The sequence below is a fragment of the Myodes glareolus genome, chromosome 10 (assembly GCF_982192425.1).
Source record: "Myodes glareolus chromosome 10, mMyoGla1.1, whole genome shotgun sequence".
Taxonomy (NCBI): Eukaryota; Metazoa; Chordata; class Mammalia; order Rodentia; family Cricetidae; genus Myodes; species Myodes glareolus.
In genome coordinates this window covers 27,299,024-27,305,760 of record NC_142035.1, presented here as the reverse complement: position 1 = coordinate 27,305,760, position 6,737 = coordinate 27,299,024, and positions in this window count along the sequence as shown.

Genomic DNA, 6,737 nt, shown 5'->3' with positions numbered 1-6,737 from the left:
GCTGATGCTCAGCCACGGAGAAATGGACGAAAACAGGTGGCTGGAACAACTCAGGAGTCCCCAAGATTTTGCCTTCTGTTTCAGAAAACCACTGAAACCACAGAGGTGAGCCTTAAATAAGCATTTGTCTGTCTGAAATTCTAGCCCATGGGGCTTGAATCTGCCTTCCAAGAGCTCATGGTGCCCCTGTTCTGCACGGCTGGGGCACCTGCCTGCAGATTGTGGGGCCAGCCACACTCTGTAGCACACGGAGATGAGTGTGGAAGAGGGGGTGACTTCCCTGGGTTCACTAACCTGGGGGGCGGATGATGAACCAGGGTGTGTGAGTCCAGAGCCTGAAGTATGCCATTATTGGCAGCTGGCATGGCGTGTAGACCAGCTCGGTAGTGCACACAGAGTCTGTGGTGTGGACAAATTTGGCAATGAGACTTAGTCTGCAGTGTAGACCACTTGAGTCAGTGATGTGGACTGAGCGAGTGCTGCCCCTTGGGCTCATTAGGACTCCATCAGGTCACTGCATTGTCCTCAGTCACAGAGTCCCTAGCCTGTGGGAAGTCCTTGGTAAATGTTCTAGCAGCCAAATGACAATGATAACAATGCCCATAGTGTGAATCTGGCCAACCTTTGTTCCAAGAACTGACGGTGTTGAATGCAGATCTAGTATCATCGCCCTGTAATAATACATGGTTGGTGAGTACAGGACTAGACCCATTTTGCAGGTGAGGGAACTGAGGGTCATGGACACCAAGCCTTTCACTCTCTCCCTGTCACTCTTGCTGTCAGTGTCCATCACTGACTGCGGGAGTCTGGTAAACACCAGCCTCAAGTGTCTACACCCAGATTGTCATCTGAGGGCCAGGAGCTGGAAGATGTCCGTGCCTCTCAGCCCCTTGGCACTGCTACCCTGACCCCAAGAGCTGAGCAACAGCCTTTAACAGTACGGGCAGAGCACACAGTACAGTCCCCCAGGCAGGTGCGGGAGGCTCCAGGGCTTGGAAGCAAGACACGTTGTAGGGCTTGCAGGGACCTAGACCACAGGTCTCACTGGGCCAGCCAGAGCCCAGGACAGATTCCTAGACATCTCAATAGTTTTGGTTTTGGTTTTTTTGAGACAAGAGTTCCTCTGGGTAGCTCTGACTATACTGGAACTTGCTCTGTAGACCAGGTTGGCCTCGAACTCACGGAGATCCCAAGTGCTGGGATTAAAGGTATGTGCCGCCACCACCCGGCTTGCCTGTTTTAATGAGTGTTTCTATTATTGGATTTGGATGCCTCTTCACAAGTACCTAACTCTCCCGTCAGATACATATTTTGCAAAATTTTCTGTGGTTTTCTTTTTTAATTGTCTTACACTAATAATTTTTAAAATGTAAAATGGCTAAGTTTGGTGAAGTTCGACTCAGGAGCCTCTTGTCTTGAGTCGCATGTCCTGTGACTTGATTTTGTGACTCCGAGATCACACCTGACAGAAACTGTTTGCGGTAAGACAAACATTCTCGCCACCCTCATGACCTGCCTCCACCAGACAGGCCACGTCGCCTGAAGTCCCGCAGCCAACATAGTGCAGCTGAGTTCAAAGCCTGAGCCTGTGGGGCACTTTACAAACTGGGATGTGTGTTTCGAATTTTTGTTGGTTATGGTTTCTTTAAGACACGTGCACACACACACACACACACTGCAGCCCTGGCCGTCCTGGGATTTACTGTGTAAACCATACTGGCCTTGAACTCACAGTGATCCACCTGCCTCTACCTCCCAAGTGCTAGGATTAATCAATGAGGTTTTTAACTGTGTGATCCACTTGGAGTCTTGCTCTGGGATACTGAAGGCTCTGGGTTTGCTCCAGTTCCCTAACCCACTGGAAAGGGTAGGCTCCAGGCAGACACCAACCAGTCCCCACAGGCATGGGTGGGGTAGTGGTGGGGGTGGGGGACCCCTTTAGGTTCAGGTGACAGCTGAAGAGTCTCCCTGTGGCCATGCACCACACAGGTGTCTCTCAGTGCCTGCCCCTCCCATCCGTGTAGAGTGGGCACTGCCTGGAGAGAGGGCTGGGCACGTGTGGTTGTACAGTCCACAAATCAGACAGAAACAGGAATAAATGGACGTGACAAACCAAGCATGTGCCCAGTGCCCAGAAAGCCTCCCTTGGTAGCCATATTAGTCAGTGGATTTTAGTAAGTCCCTTTCCCAGGCTACCTGAAGTAACTGAAGTGCTACCTGAAATGAGAAAAGTGGGCCTCCCCAGAGCTTCGGGACCAGAAACCTGTCATCACTATACATCTCCTTCTGGGACTCAACCGGTCCTTCCCTGCATCTTCCCAGCCTCTGGTGGCGGCCATGGTCCTGGTTGACAATAGCTTACAGTCACATTGCTTCATCTTTGGTGACATCGTCACAGGAAGCCCTGCCTGTTGTCCTCTGTAAGGACACCAGGTGAAGGGTTAGGGAGCTTTTCTGCGGTAGGAGTGGGGGCTGTTCAGCCGGAAGTAGGAGTGGGGGCTGTTTAGCTGTAGGATTTGTCACACTCAGCCTTACAGTCCCATATCCACATCTTCCAGAATACTCCATCAGGCTAGCGAGCTCAGAATAGAGCAATCAAGAAGAAGCAGAGAGGTCACTGGTCATGCCTGAGACCCGACAGCGGCAGGAACTGTGGGGATTGAGTCCTCCCTGCGTGGCACCCACATGCACCGCTCATTCCATCCCAGTGACAGTTGGATGCATACTCATGTTCACCCATTTAGAGTCTGAGGCTCAAAGCCTATAGACTGGCTGACCAGAGCTGCTTTGGCTCCTGTTTTCTCACAAACTCCAAGACTGGGTGTCTTGAAGAACCAATGTCCTCCTCTGTGATTCATGTGGGCTCCATAGTCCAGGATGATCCAGTCCGTCGGTCTAAGGTGGAGTGACAGGAAGACTTACTTGGTCATATGTCTTGTCCTCTAGCGGGCTCGCTCAGTCTCACTCACGAGGTGGCCACAGGGTTCCAAGGAAGTAGAAGAACAAACCCCAGGCCAGGCCAAACCTCTGTAGGCCTCTGTTTGAAAGTGTCCCTCCGGCCAAGGCAGGTCGCAGGGCCAAAACCAGATTCAAGGGCTGTGGAAGAGAGCTTACCTCTTCATAGGTTGAGCTGAGGGCATGGGGACATGGGAGAGGAACTTGTTTCTAGGTAGTGGGGAGGCCTACCACAGAAATACCCCACTGTCCAACAATAGGGGGCACTTAGAGAACTCCCACTGGAGGCGAGGAGGCCTAGGCCACTGCAAACACAATGACAGAAGATTGTGCTGAGGAAAGTGTGTCATCCTTGTGTGTCATCATGTAGGAAGAGAGAGTTCCCAACCCCCAGACAGTCACAAAAGTAAAACTGGACAATACCAGCGGCAGGTGGAGTGGTGACCCAGATGGGTGGGGAGTAGCCTATAAAGCCACATCTCAGCAGGGACACCCTTCACTCAATCCCTTAGACACTGGACACTTGCTCTGGGCCAAAAGGCTCTGAAGAGGGAGAAACACAAATTCACTAGGAAAAGCAAAAGTTCCTGAATGGAGCCAGCATCTATCTGCAGGACTGAAGGAACACGGGGTATAATTACAGAACACAGCACCTCCCAGCAGGAGGGAAAATGACCCTAGGCTTGAGACCAAGGCAGGATATGCAATCTAGACAGACCTGGAAAGAGTGAGCTGGAAACAGCGGGCAGTAAAGCATATCCCACAGAAGACTGCCTGCCTGCCTTCAGAAAATAAGAAAGTGCCTGTATCAATTGTACATATCCATAGGAACCGAACAGCCTGTGAAGGCGCATGCCTGCATTGCCTTGGCTGCTGCAGTCCTCTCAAAGTTGAAGACAAATTTAAAAACTCTTGATCTAAGTGAGGGGTGTGTGCACTGCAGGGTGGTTTGCTATGACGTTTTTCCAAAAGAAATCTGAAATAAGTAAAATAAAATTTAATTAGAAACTAGCTCTCATGGGTGTGTATGTGTGTGTGCGTGCGCGCACGCACGTGCACAAGTCTAGGAAAACATCACTGAAAGCCTATGTAGAAATTGCTCAGGGAAATGACTGTGGAGCTGACCGTGGACTATGCCCCAGCTGGGGAGCACTTTCCACCAGGGACATACTGTGCTTGTTAAATGAAAATAAACAGAATCCAGAAGGGGCTGTTGGTTCTCTGGGTCATAGGCTCCTCTAGGCCTCTGCAGGGTCCCAGGTTCCAAAATAGATCTACACCCCCACCACCACCCTGACCTGGCAGGCCTGGTCCCCTCATCCTGGAGGAGAGCCAGAGGCAAGCTGGGCTAAGCTCCTAGCCTGAGAAAGGACAGGCATGGCAGTGGCCCAGGCTATCCAGGGCCGAAAAGAAACATCTTCCACTGTGGTCCTCGGGGTCCCTGGTTTAACAGGACCGAGGTAACACAATGGCTCAGGAGCTCAGAAGGGAAGGCAGAGGCCAAGAGGATCTTACATGGAGCTCGTGTGTCTGACCACAGAGGTAGTTGTGTTTGAGGCTCATCTTCCTGGGATGGTGCTGACCCATTGGGTGACTTGGGACAGAGTCAGTGCAGTCTCTGGACCAGTTTCTCCAGCAGCATGCAAGGAAAGAATCCTGCCTTCCATCACACCTTCGATGTCACGGGGACAATCTGATGCAAAGAGACGCTGGCGCTTTCCGGCGTCAACACAGGTGGCAGCAGGCCACCTGGAGTTCTCTGGTGCTAACACTTAAGTTGTACTTCCTCACACCACCCTGTAGTGGCCAACATACCACCCAGGTGCAGTACCTCACATCCTGCTCCTCGCTAAGGGGTGGATCTCTTTGGCCTGTCCTTGCCTACAATGCTGAAAGCTCGGGCCTGAGGGACTTGGATGCTTTCTGTCCCGCTTTGGGATTCTCTGCCTTGGAAGCCAAAGAGCTGCCATGTATATGGAGCCCAAGCCTCTCCGTGACTGGACTGTCTCAGCCAATAGTCAGAGCTAAGGTTGCATGTAGTGAGGGAGGGAAATGCTGTTTCTTTTCTCTCCTTCTGGTGTGTGGTGTGTGCGTATGTGTGTGCATATGAATGTGAGTGTGTGTGTGTGTGTGTGTGTGTGTGTGTGTGATGTGTTCTGCATCCCTGAGTGCCAGGTACTGGAGTAGAAAGCATGTGACACATTGTTGCCTTGGGTGAAAGATTGTTAAGCACAACGTGGTGGCTGCTGCAGGAAACTTGGCCCCTGACTTCCTGGGGACACCGACAGACCATCCTCCAGGGTTGTCACCATCCCCTGAGCTTCCTGCCAAGACCTCACCATGCCCACCAGTGCTGAGGGAAATGCCCAGGTAATGACTTCTGGGAGGTGGGTAACACTATGAGGCCAGGTTGGTGGCAGCCCTCACTCACTACCCAAAGGATGAGAAGCAAGAATCTGGGGGATGTCATCTGGAAGGTGCAGAGTGACCATCAGTAGGGATATAGATGGGTGATATTTATCTTCTTTCTGCTCCAGGTATTTAAGGAGACCAAATTAGCAAGTGACTTAACAGGAATGGCTCGTTTCTCACCTGCGTTCCCGAAAGCAGAAAAATTAACTATTTTGGACCACTCAGGCCTGCGTTTGACTTTGGTGGTGACCTTCGTCTCCCTGTGTCGATTCCCAGTGACAGAAGTCCAAGGCAAGGCCCAGGACCCCACAGGCTCACCGGGGAAGCGCAATGCCTCACTTGGATGTCTGAGCTCCAGCGTGGGTGGACAGGTGGGTCAAAGACTTTGTGACCCCTTGGGTTTCCTGGAAGGCTACCAGGGTCTCAAGAGACCAGACCCTGTTCCCCTGTTCCAGGCTTTAGCATGCAGGGCAGTGTGACTAACCCATTCAGTCCTCCAGCTATTGCAACGGGTCCAGGAATAGCTGTGTGCCCTGAGCTGGAATGTTTCCAAAGCCATTGGGAAAGTGGCTTTCTATTTCTGAGGGCTGCTGAACTGATGGAAGACAGTAGCGTCAGTGGCGGGGATTGTCAGAGGATGAAGCCGAAAGACGAAAATCATCCTGGAGAAGAAGAGGGAAAAAAATCCCCACTACTGTCTAAGCTCCGAGACCCAACCATCTCTGATGCTAGACCCTGACTTCTCAGCTGTATTGCTCACAAAACTCTCTCTTTGACAAACTATTGAGCAAAAGTCGAAGTGTTAAATAGCAAAAGCGTGTTCTGCAAGCTCTGCCTCCATGCTGGAAAAATGAACATTCACCTAGAAGTCTACTCTTGGAGGCAAGACACTTAGAATGGCCCAAATGGAAACTTCCTGCCACCCCAGGCCTGGAGGAGAAAGATGACACTAAGTTCCTCTTTGGGGCTGTACCAAGCCAGTTCCTACCCAACAGTGGGAGTTATTTGTTCAATAAACTCTTATGCATGCTTCTGTGAAGCTGACCTTGGACAAGCTCCAGGCACTAAGTCAGAAAGAATGGCCACAGCCAGAGGGTGCTGAGTCTGGGTCCAAGCACAAGCCTTTATGAGGCAGGGGAGTTCTTTGGTAGGGACACTGTGGCCGGGGCCATTGGAGCAGTAATAAGAGGGAGGGACAAAGCAGGGAAGTGGCATTGCAGGATGCACACGGGGTGACTTCCAAGTACAACTTCATACAGAAATGCGAGCCTTAGGCCTCGGGTGCAGAGCACACACAGAGGACCCATCAGGTGTCAGACGGTCAGAGAACAGAGGATGGGCCCATGAGTATGCAGAAGAGAGCACTTGGT